We start from the raw sequence: 12,733 nt of genomic DNA, 5'->3' as shown, positions 1-12,733 counted from the left end.
TAATTATACAGAGGGCGGATGAGTTTTTCTTAACCCTGATTTTTTGAATTTATATAGATGTGCTTCTCATTTTTGATGACCTTTTGAACTGTGACAATATTTCGAAAATATTATGACATGCTTCTCTACTTTGCGTGACGGCACTCATCCATGGTATGAATCTCTATTTGCTTACAATATAACCTTGACAATTCTGCTACTATTGTTTGGAAGAATGTCTTAGCTAATCATTTTCACTTTGATTTTCAGATTATCATACGACCATACCAGGATTTCAGGGTAAGCTTGCATTTATGAGACTGTGTGCAGGTTACACATTGCATGCCATGTGAGTTTTCAATTATATCACACATTGGACAGGTATGGTCTCGTCCTTCTCTTTCTGACCCAATCCATTATGGCTATACGAGCACTCACCTTGGACACATTTATCTTCTGAAGAATCACAATGTTCCGTCCTTCTCTTTCTGACCTAATCCCTTACAGCTCTACGAACACTTACCTTGGACACGTTAGTCCTCTGAAGAATCACAATGTTCCCCTCTTTCGGTCTATGACTTCCCCTAGAACGGAGACACTGGGGCAAATGAGGTGTGAACACACTCCCTATTATGCATTTTAAATAACCAGTGGAACTTCCCAATGACTGTATTGATGTTTAGCTTATTCTGTATTTCTGTTTCACTGTTTTTTGCTCAACCCTGAATCCATCAACTGGTTTTCGGCATGTTACCTTAATACCTTTCTTTTTTATTAATCACGTATTTCTGTTTACCTATTGCTTTCAATTTGTGGTTCATCTTTCATATCACGTTTGTATAAGACAGCCTTGAGGACAACCAATGTGGTCGAAACACATGTCGGCTGTTCAGAATCCGATTAAATATATGTGTGAAATCAACATACAGGTATCTTTTACCACTGCATTTGTTTTATAATCCTCACAGTGATCTTATACTTGCACCCAGCATGCATTATTTCATATAAGCCACCAGAATCCAGAGTTTTGAAGTTTTGAAAAAATAGTAGAGTATGTGATGTACTGCATTTTGTCACAGACTATGTGCTATTTCTGACCATACTCAAATGCTTAGACACCAGTTGCCTGACGGAACAGGTGTTCACTGCTATGTACTTCTAGGTTACATAGGCTATAGTTCAGTGTCCCACTCTCTTCAATGACAGATCTGCAGCATTTAGAGCAGTAAATATGTTAATTATGAATTATTTATTTATGGAAATTAAGGGGAACACAGTGCATTTTTGGAACAAAAATGCTTACAAATTTTACATTAATAATGTTTGGTTTACTGAGCGGACGGCCGATGTCCTTAACAATGGGTGAGTGGATATGGATATAATATCAGATGATGCAAGGGAGGTGGAAACATGAACCAGGTATGAGAACAGTAGAGCATGATACAGGAATGGAATAGTGGAGGAAGTGCACATTTTAGGATGATGGGGTGAGGGATAAATGCTGTGGGGTTGTCGTACAAAGCTAGGGGAGAGGAGAGCAGGGAGATGTGGTGGTGTAGAATACTATGAAAGTGGTTCTTCAGAAAGGAGGAGAGCTTGAAGTATGGATTTAAATAGTGATAGAGACATAGTAGTGTGCAGAAGGAGAGGAAGATCATTCCATAGTAAGGGAGGGAGGAGAGGAAGAGAGCTTAAATGACAGGCAGCACACGCGAGATGAGAGGTAGCAACAAGGTGATCCAAGGAAGATCATAGGGAGTGGGGCAATGGTAATGGGATTGAGATGGGCCGATATGTAGGATAGATTAAGCCTGTGCATAGTTTTGAAGATGATGAGAATGAGTTTTTTCTTTGAACTCTGTATCATAGATAGCTAGCCTAACTGATAATGGGCTGGGGAGGTGAAGATGGGAAGGTTGAAGAATATATGTTGAACAAGTTCAGGACTTTATCCAGAGGTGAAATGCATAGTGCGAAGGCCATAGAGGACAGAGCACAGTAGTCAGATCGGACGAGTACTAAAGAGAAGATAAGGTGCTTAGCAGTGTTGAAGGGGAGAAGATGCCTTATTTTCCTTTTGTTGCAGTGATTAAGTCTGGTCACTGTTAGGTAAAATGTTACTTACTGCTGTTTTACCTCTTTATTTGTGGACCCCCCAACTTTTTGCTTTTGCTTCAGCCTCCTGTCCTGACTTTTTGCCAGTGGAGCACAGCCTTCAGCTGCACTCCACAGGGCTTTCGCTCATCGTTCTGGGGAAACTGGTTTGTTCTTCTGACAGCCAGCACTGGGAAACATTGTTTATCTTAGTCTTATTACTTTGTTGCCACTTTTGGCAACTCTATTGCAGTGCGCAACGTACATTACAGTACTGCGCACTGGGGTCTTTGCGTTTTCGGGCCCTAGACATCAATTAAGGATTTTTTGGTAAGTGTACAATGTACTGAGAAGTAGAAAGGTGCTAGCAGAAGCTTTTTCATGTATTTGTATTAATTTTCACCAAGCCATACCACGCTTACCGTGTTTGACTCATGACTGTGACGAGTGTCCGGCCTGGATTTGCCCCGAGGTCTTTTGTCTTCTCCTTTGGCCATTTTGTCTGTTGGCCTTCCCCTTGCTCTTTGTGACCTGGGGAGTCCTTATTTGGGCATGCATTTTCCCACGAAAGCCACCACTTTTTGCAGGCTAATGCATGTCACTTGTGTGCGTTTCCAAGAAGTGGGCTGGGACTTTCTGGTCCCAATCCACACTACTGGTGCCAGGATGTCTGGTGTGCAGGAGAGCATGAGAGTCACAGTGGTCCCTGATTGGACCATTGCTGGCATGCGTGAGTAGGGCAAATCTCCATAATTGGCATTGAGCACTGACTGGACTTTAGGATATCAGGAGGGGCTCTAAGTGCAGACCCGCAGATCACCCTTGGGTCCAAATCAACCTATACACAGAGCCAAGTATTCTGAGAAGTGAACCAGATCCAAGGACTGTCCGGAACCATGCAGAGAAGGTTTGGCACTCTGAGCCTGCTTTTGTCCCGGTAGAGCCTGCTTTGCACTCAATCTTGGTAGACCTAAAAAGATGCTTCAAACCTTTTGAGTGGTGTGAACAATCACTCTTCATGTCTCCTTGGTGTCCTGCAAATGAGCCTTCTTGGAAGTGTCCCTTGGCCATCTAGTGAACTGACCAGCTTGTACATTGGCACCTCTGTTGGAGTGTTGCTTCCTTGAGATTCGACTCGAGCTTTGGGAATACCGTAGCTCACACTGCAGTGCACTTTATTGCCAAATCGTGTAATCCCTACTACTTTGGGCCACGAGAGAGAAGCGTGCGTCAGTCCGTGAGACTTGGATGCTCCTGCGTCACTGTCCGACAGTGGCGGTCACTGCTGGCAACTTTCCTGCCTTGCTTCAAGTGTCCTGAGACCAACTGCATCAGTGCTTTCATTGTTGTGCATTTGTGACAAGAGATTTAGCTCCTCAGGCAAATCGGACCTGTATCCACAGCGGCAGCGTCTGTGTAACTAAGGAGGGGATTTCGTAGTGCAGGTGAACTTCTTCAAACCTGCCAAGTTTGAACTCGGGGTGAGCTAAGGGTGGTGGGTAATCATAGCACTTACCGGTGGCCCCTAGTTCATCCATAGTGTTTTTATGCACAAAGGATCCCTTGTGGTCCTTGTCTTGTCTTGGTTGTTTTTTGCTTCCTATAATCATCGTAAAGTTGGTAACAACCTTTTCTCTGTAGCAGATCCACCTCTGACTCTTGGAACTGAATTCCTCACACTCCAGTGTCCTCTTTTAACGTGTCCTTCCCATTGAACTTTGTCCCTTGTGAGCTTTACGCATCAACAAGTGCTGTAATGCACAAACGTAACATTGAGCACAAGGCTCCAATCTTCATAGGGCTGGACTTCTTAAGTTAGAGATATCCATTTCTGAAGTTGGCCATTGTGATAAAGTTTGTGTGCTTTCCCTTACCCTGTGTGTATAAGTAGTAGAATTACTGTGTTCTTTCTGATTCACCTGTGTTCGTTTTGGGCCTAGTAAATTGTATATGTTTTATATACTACTATCTAAGAGGTATTCTTGTGTCCTACTGTGTCTGTTCATCCAAGACCTCAGATCACACCCACTACTCCTGAGACCTACCCTTGACTGCTCTACAAGCTACCTTAAATTGTCCTGGCTAACTTTGCAGAACTGTTTCCTGTCTTACTAAACAAGGGTGGCCTCCTGAACAGCTGTTTTCAAGAGCAGAGTTAAAAAAAACATTCTAACAGTCGCAGTGGCAGATTTGGAGATGAAGAGCCAGAAGTAGTGAGATGGGTGGAAGACAACACCAAGGTTGAGAGCAGAAGCAGAGCAGGGAAGGTGGTCAGGAGAGTAGAATAGAAAGTAGGGGAGAACGAGTTAGCCTGTTTAGATGGGAAATAGAGAACCTCAGTCTTAGTTGAGTGTTAATAATGAGTGAGTGAGATGGCATTCAGTATATGAGGGCAGAGAGGCACTTAGACAGTGTTGACCATAGCTCATAAGAAAAGGAGCAATAGGGGAAGAAGATCTGAGTGTCATTGGTGAATAGTTGATAGGAGAAGATGTTGGAGCATATCAATGTGCCAAAAGCAGGGGTTTAGAGATTGAAGAGAAATGGACCCAGGACTGCCCCTTTGGGAATACCAACAGTAAGCAGGTGAGTGGGAGGGAAGGCTGTTCCAGGATACCTGGACATTTCTGTGGGTGAGATCTGACACAAACCAAGTGAGGGCCTTGTCCCTAATACCTAGGCGACAAAGCGTTGAGAGAAAGTCAGAAGGATTGATGGTATTGAATGCAGCAGAGAGGTTGAGCAGAATAAGAATAGATGAACGTTTAGCATGACAGGCGGAAGTGATGTAGTTGCTGACATTGAGCAGAGCGGACTTAGTAGAGTGCAGAGGTTGGAAGCCAGATTGAAGAGGATTCCGGTGGCAGTGTGTGTCAAGAAACTCAGTGAGTCGGTTGAAAACCACACACTCTAGGATTTTGCAATAGTGACGTAGAAGAGAGACAGAATGAAATTTGGCAGGAAAGTTAGGATCTAGGCCAGGTTTCTATAGGATAGGGATGACAGTAACCCACTGGTAGGATGATGGAAACGTGACACTTTCAAGAGTGGAGTTGAAGAGGGAAGTAAAATATGGAACAATACTGGGAGCTATGAGCTTCACCATGGGTGGGAATAGAGGGTCTGTTGGGGCACATGAAGGATTAGCCTAAAGGAGGAATCTCATCTGGGTTAGTGTGGTCAAAGGAAGACATTGTCACAGTAGTGTAGGGTAGAGATGGTGGATACAAGTGAGCAGGTCAGGGGTATAGAATGTAATTTTCTAGGGTATTTTGAATGCTGAACATTTTGGAAGCAAAGTAGAGAGCAAGATCATTAACCCAAAGAGTAGAGGAGATGGAGGAATGGTTTAGGATGTGAGAGAATTGAGTTGAGAACATTTTGAAAATGCCTAGTTTAAGAGGATTGAGACAAAAAGAGAGGTAGAAATCACGTTTGTCAGTCGAGTAGGTTTTAAGAACAGTCAGGAAGAGTGTGAAATCTGTGGAGTGCCTGGATCTTTGCCAAGTGCAAATGCTTTTCCACATTGTTGTTTTAATGATGTAGATGAAAGCTATAATCAAAGGCCATGAAGGGGAGGCTGTAAGGGTGAATATAGGAAGAGGGAAGTGAAAGAAGAAGGGAGCATTAAGAGCAGCGCTACAGTTAATGAGCAAGATAGGGAATTTGAAGCAAGGAAACTTGGGCTGGTGACGGAAGTGGGAGATGGACAGAGAGGATTGGAAGTTTGGAGAGTGACAATGAGGTGATGATGGGTAGGAAAGGTGTCAATTAGGTGGAAGAGGTGGTCAATACATTTACACCAGCAGGACTAGGTGACCAATAGAGAGATATAACATGAATGTAATAGGCAGCAGTGATTGTGGAGATTTAAAAAGAGAGAAATTGCGCGATATAGGAGATATAAGAAGTTTGGAAAATGTGAAAAGTCCTATACCACCACCCCTGCCAGTGGGTTTAGTGTAAAATCCGATCTTGAGACCAGTGGCTAAAGGGAGGTCCCTGAGGACTGTAAAGCAAATCATAAAATGTGACATCAGCCGGCCTTGATCCAATCACCGCAAATGCAAGGCGGAGATGAAGTGTTGACCCTATCCCAGCTCAAAGGGGCAAGCTTAGCTAAGCCGGCCCGTACACCCCTTTGTGATGCCATTTTTATAGCATAGGAACAGACAGATTTTAGCATGGTACTATGTGCTGCACTTGGTGTGGAAGCTAAAAGCATTCTAGAAGAGGAATGTAGAATGGTGGGATGGACACTGAAGCTGGCGGTTGGAGAGACTGAAGCATCCTCCTTCAAATACTCCCTTTATGTATATCTAAATAAGTAGCTGAATATATCAATAAACCTCTTTACTTTATATAATATAAATGTCCCTCATTTATACTACACTTGGCGATGAGGAAGTGTAACTGCGGACAGTTCAACTGGGTAATCAGCTGAAGAGCGGAGCGTGTGTGGAAGAAACTAAAGAAAAGCAGGTGAGCGGCAGAAAACCCGTTCATTATGTATAACCAGTAAGGAAGAGCTGTTTAATTGTGACTGCAAACAGGAGTCTTAAGTAATATTATACCATCTCCATTAATGTAATATCTCAAGTAATCACACACACTTGCCGTTGTTAATCCGCGTGACCGCATTAAATGAAAATACTGCCGCGAGTGGATCGCGCGCTTCCATTGAAGTATTGAAGTCAAAGGAGACCCTTAACAAAAAAAAGGACCTGCAACGTGATGAAGCAAGTCGTTTGCATGCAGCCACATTGTGTATGTTACTGTGGCAACAAGCAACAAAGGCCACTGTAATTGCGTCGGCCAGTGAATCGGCGCTGTTGAGCGGCCGAATATGAATAAAAGTGTACAGTGAAAGTAAACAATATCAATGTGCGCACGCATTTTACTGATAAAGCGGCACTCCACAAACGAGCAAAGATGATGATAAAGAGCAACTCATTTGCTCCTACTCATCCCAGTACTTAAAAAAATATATATATATACATTTAAGGAATTGTGCTATTTCATCATTATAACGGAAAAAAAGGGGAATCATAAGGAAAAGCGTGTGACTCCTCATGTTAATATAGGAAGTGGCAGTAGTAATCATTGACAACAGAGGGGTAGGTGATCAATAGTATGAAGACTTACCGAATTTACCAGATGAAGGGGATATGAATGAATATGAGAAATGCATTGCCAAATTAAATAAACATTATGAAAAAAAGTTAATCACAATACTGGAAAGATATAAGTTTGGTAAGAGATCACAAGAAACTGGGGAAAGTGTGGAACAATATATAACTGCTTTAAGGAAACTTGCAAAGAACTGCAAATTCGGACCACAATTAGATGAGAGACTCAGAGATCAATTCATGCTAGAGTGTAATAGCGCCAAGATTAGAGAAAGACTATGGGCTGGAGATGACCCTGATTTGGATGTAGTACTATGCATTGCTAAGGAAGTTGAACACATGGAAAACTGTGTAAAGACTTTAGAAGATAGACTGAAAAGTTCTACTTTGAAACCATAAACTGCTATCAATGCAATTCAGACGACGACAGCTGATAATGGAAGCAGTCAAAGTTCAGTGATGAAGAGGAAAGAAGAACCTAAGATGCAAAGTGCATACAAGTACAATGGTGAAATGAGAAGTCGAGGGTTTGGACGTGGATATGGAGGATACAACCGAGGACGTTTCATAAATAGTCATCCTCAAATGAGTCAAAGAGGCAGAGGAAGAATCAGAAATTGTTTTAGATGTCATAGTCCCATGCACTGGGCGAACAGCCCTGAATGTCCAGTCATCCATATAATCTGCAAGAACTGCAATGGAAGAGGTCATCTGGCCAAATGCTGTAGAATTGATAAAGGAAACATGAATTGGATTGGTAGTGCAGAAGAATATGAAGAAGAAGAGTGTGTTTTTGTCATCAGTGATGGCGTAAATAAAACAGAACTGGAAAGTCCTAAAACCATCATAATGATGACAGATTCGGGAGCAAAATACACATTATTGCCGGAATCAATATGGAAAAAGATTAGTCCGAAATGGTTAAATGAATCGGATATTAACCCCAGTGCATATGGTGGTGTGAAAATAGACATAATTGGTTAGTTTGAAGCAACGCTGGCTTTCAAGGACTGAACCACCACTGGGAAAGTGTATGTATCAAAAAAGGGGGCATTGCCTTTACTGAGCTGGACACACCAAGCATGGCTTAAGGCTCGATTGGATGCAAGAGCGGAAGAATCCATTTATTTGGTTGAATCAAATGAAATGACTGCGGAGACAATAAAGAAGGAGGTATTCAAGGATGGAATAGGATGTGTAAAAGATATCATACACAGAATACAACTCAAAGAAAATTGTAAACCAGTTGCACAGAAGCTGAGGAATGTCCCTTTAGCCATGAGAGAAGATGTAAAGAAGGAACTGAAGAAACTAGAGGAGCAAGGGATAATTAAAAGAATTGATGCTGCAAACTGGGTGTCACCATTAGTGGTAGTAAGGAAGAGCTCAGGAAAATTCAGAGTGTGCATTGATCTTAGAGAATTGAATAAATGCATAATTCCAGAAAGACACCCACTACCTAATATTCAAGAACTATTATCAACTATGGGGTGAGCCAGAGTGTTTTCGACCCTATATCTCACTTCTACATACCATTCAATTCAGTTTCATAAAGGCTCAAGACATCTAACTGCATTCATAATGCCAGAAGGTTTATATCAATATTGGAGAAGGCTGTTTGGTCTTATATCAGCAGCCTCTCTGTTTCAGAAGACCATGCACCGCATATTTGATGGTGATGAAGGTATAGTCTTCTTTCAGGATGACATTCTTATGTACGCCAATGATCAATCAGAACATGATAGTAGACTGGAAAAGGCATTGAGGAAATTGCACAAAATGGGCATGACATTAAATAAGGAAAAGTCGAAAATTCATAGGAAAGAGATTGAATATCTGGATCATGTAATATCAGAAGAAGGGAATTGCACCAAAACCAGATTTAATGTCAACAATTGATAAAATGGCAACCCCCAGCAATAAAGAACAACTGAGAACATTTTTAGGAATGGCCGAATACTATTCAAAATATATAAGAAAATGTGCTGACCATGCAGCTGTACTAAGAGATCTCACCAAAATGAATGTGAAATATGAATGGAGTGAAAATTGTGGGAAAGAATTCAACTACATAAAGAATGCTTTGACAACTGCACCAGCCCTGAAAAATTATGTACGAGGACAACGTACAATGATTACAATGGATGCCAGTAACGTGGGTCTGGGAGCAGTGTTAGCGCAAGTGCATGATGGAGAAGAGAAAATAATTGCATTTGCTTCACGATTACTAAAGGGAGCAGAAAAAAACATATGCGACTATTGAAAAAGAAGCCTTAGCTATTGTATGGGCAGTAAAAAATTCAGGAGTTTTGTGTGGGGAACACAGTTCGAGATACACACTGACCAAAAACCCTTTGTAGAATTGTTCATGAGTAAAGGATTAGATAAGGTATCAGCGAGAATAAGGAGATGGGTCCACAGAATGCAGGAATGTAATGTAGTAGTAAAATACATTCCTGGTGTAAGGAATTATGCTGCAGACTGCTTATCTAGGCTAACTAATGTTCAGGAAGAGTGTGGAAGTGAGGAAAGTCAACAAGAAATTGTATGTACACTTCCAGATACAGCTATTTCCAAAGATGAATAGTTGGAAGGGATGAACAAAGACACTAAAATGAAGTTTATGTTGGAAAATATCAACAGCAAACATGTTACCATTAGTAAAATGAAAGCGGCATAAGTACAAGGATTATGGAGTGTCAGAGATGAGTTAAGCATACAAGATGGATACCTACTTAGAGGAGACAGACTGATTCCACCAAAAGATGTCAGAAAGAAAATAATTGAACTGGGACATGAAGGGCATCAAGGCATTTCTAAAACGAAGAATAGAATAAGGAACACATATTGGTGGCCAGGATGTGATGCACACATCAAAAGGAGTGTTAGAGACTGTATAATAAGTCAGACAAGAATTGTGTGAGTAATGAGTATCCTATGGTTATGACTGATATACCAAGTAGACCCTGGATGAAATTAGGTATTGACATTATGGGTCCAGTGTGGAGTGAGGGATATCAAACATAGTGATTGACATACTGACTAGATGGGCAGAAGTAAAAATAATGCTGTGTGTCACGACTAAGAATATTATACATTTCATGTAAGGGATATGTGGTCGTAAAGGTTATCCAGAAGTTATGTTATCAGACAATGGGCCCCAATTTGTTTCCAGAGAAATGGAAGAGTATTTGAGAGAAATATCTATTAAGCATGTTACCAGTGCGATTTATCACCCACAGACTAATGGTGTAGTGGAAAGATACAATAGAATACTCAAAGATGCCATTAGATGGGCGTGGGCTAATGGAATGAATTGGAAAGAAGCAGTCAGAATGATGGTTATAGCACACAGGTTTACCCCACACAGCACGACTGGTGTATCACCATTTGAATTGAGTAGGGGTAGGAAAGCTACCACTAAATCGTGTCCAGGATGGATGACTGATGTGCTAAATATGGGCGTAATTACCAGTGATGCAGCAGATATGATTAGACAGAGACAAAATAGTAGCAAAGCATGGCATGACACGAGGAGATTTAGGTTTAACAAGAACCTGGATGTAGGATGTTTTGTGAGAATCAAACTACCAGAAGCTTTGAGAGTGAAAGGCATTAAGTGGCCAAACCCTATCCAAGTAATTGAGGTTTTTAAACATGCTGTAAGAACAAGTGACGGGAGAGTATGGAACAATGGGAGAATTATCGTAATGAATGGAAAGACTAATGGTGAGAGTGTGGACAAGAGTAATGTTGATGAAACTATAGTGAGTCAAAAATCTTCCTTACAAGTAAATTCAATACATATACCAACTGGGATACAAACTCCAGTATCAAGGTTTGGAAGAAAGTATCAAAGACTGAAATACTTAAAGTACTATGGAGATTGAAGAAGTGTCCAGAAGGAAGAGGATGTGTAGCATGGTAATATGTGCTGTACTTGGTGTGGAAGCTACAAGGATTCTAAAAGAGGAATGTAGAATGGTGGCATGGACACTGAAGCTGGCAGTTGGAGAGACTGAAGCATCCTTCTTCAGATACTACTTTCATATCCCCCTTATGTATACCTGAATAAGTATGTAAACATATCAATAAACCCCTCTATTTTATATATTATAAATGTCCCACATTTATACTACACAGATCCACTCACTTTCCTGATGTTGGCGGAGCACCCTGCTGCTGAAATCTACATCGTCCTTGTTCCAGACTCCAGAAACTTGGCAAAGCAAAGGCCTATTGCATAGCTGAACCATTTTCAGCTAGGCCTCAAATTCTAGAACAGAACCCCAAAAGCCTAGGGGAAGCATCATAATACAGCGGGGCATGCTTTCAATGCTTGCCTGCTGAATTGAAATATCCTCAGAACCAAGAAGGGCATATCCCGTGCAGTGCTGTGCCGTGCTGTGACCAGAGTGCCTTGCTGACCCTGTCCAGTTTGATGTGCCCAGCTGTCAGTCCCTGATAGATCTGATTCAATGGTCCAGAATCCTGACGGTCCAGAATCCTGACGGTCCAGAATCCATTTTGTTTTGTGAGTATTAACAGGAATCTAGAAACTGTTGATTCCCGTGCATTATCATGTACCCTCCTAACCTCTGAACTATCCTTACTTCCATAATCAGTAATATTGTTTAAATCCGTAGTGAAATCTCATTCTGTCTATCTGTAAAAGCATCCTTTGCCTAGTCATTTTGTCAACTTTGATCTATTAATTTCATTCGAGTGACGAGTCTAGCGCTCCAGGGTGGACAGCGAGGAACCAGGATTGAGTCGCGAATCACTCCTGACTCTTATGTTGTGCTGTCCTGGTGGCTTAGCTTGGATGCTCTAGTCCATAGTCAATATTTTTCTGATTTTAAAACTGAAGCCTCTTTCCATTCTCGCGCCTATCTTTCAAAAACGACTTTTACTACAACCTCTATAAGTCCCTCAGTTTTTGGGATAGAAGCGAAATTTCAACTCCTACTTGTACCTAACATCCATAGCTATCCAAAGAACCCGAATATCGCGCACGGAAAAGTTGGCCACAAATGTTCATTTTGAGAAATGTTTACAGGTGTGAAATAGCTTCCATTTGTTTCCGACTTGGATTTTAAGATTGCAAATGTTTTCTGCTGACTAAATCATTGTTTATGCTTGTGGGCAACTGTTCAAAGCGGCTCCCGTAGGAATTTAGAATCATTTAAGCATTTTTCCACACATTTAGAATTCTTGCAAGCCACTTTAAAAGTCATACTGACAGTTGAAAAGCCCACTGTGTTTTTCTCTTTCTGTGTAAGGGAGGAAGGGGGAAGTGAGACACTGTTTGTTCTGTACTATTCCTGAATACCTGCTATCTCCTCACATGTATTTAAATGTGCTTAAATTTGCCTATTGGTGGGTTGAGGGGTGTTACAGAGGGAACCTCTAACCATAGTGCTATCTGATCTGAACCAATTCAAGAGTATTATTTCTGTGCTGCATTTGTTTTGCTCATTACTTATTATTAGTGTATTATAGATATTATTCAGTGTTCTGTCACCCCATTG

This window comes from Ambystoma mexicanum, chromosome 9 (assembly GCF_040938575.1).
Source record: "Ambystoma mexicanum isolate Mex_15411 chromosome 9, UKY_AmexF1_1, whole genome shotgun sequence".
Classification (NCBI taxonomy): Eukaryota; Metazoa; Chordata; class Amphibia; order Caudata; family Ambystomatidae; genus Ambystoma; species Ambystoma mexicanum.
The sequence above is the reverse complement of the archived record's forward strand: the minus strand, read 5'-3'. Positions refer to the sequence as shown.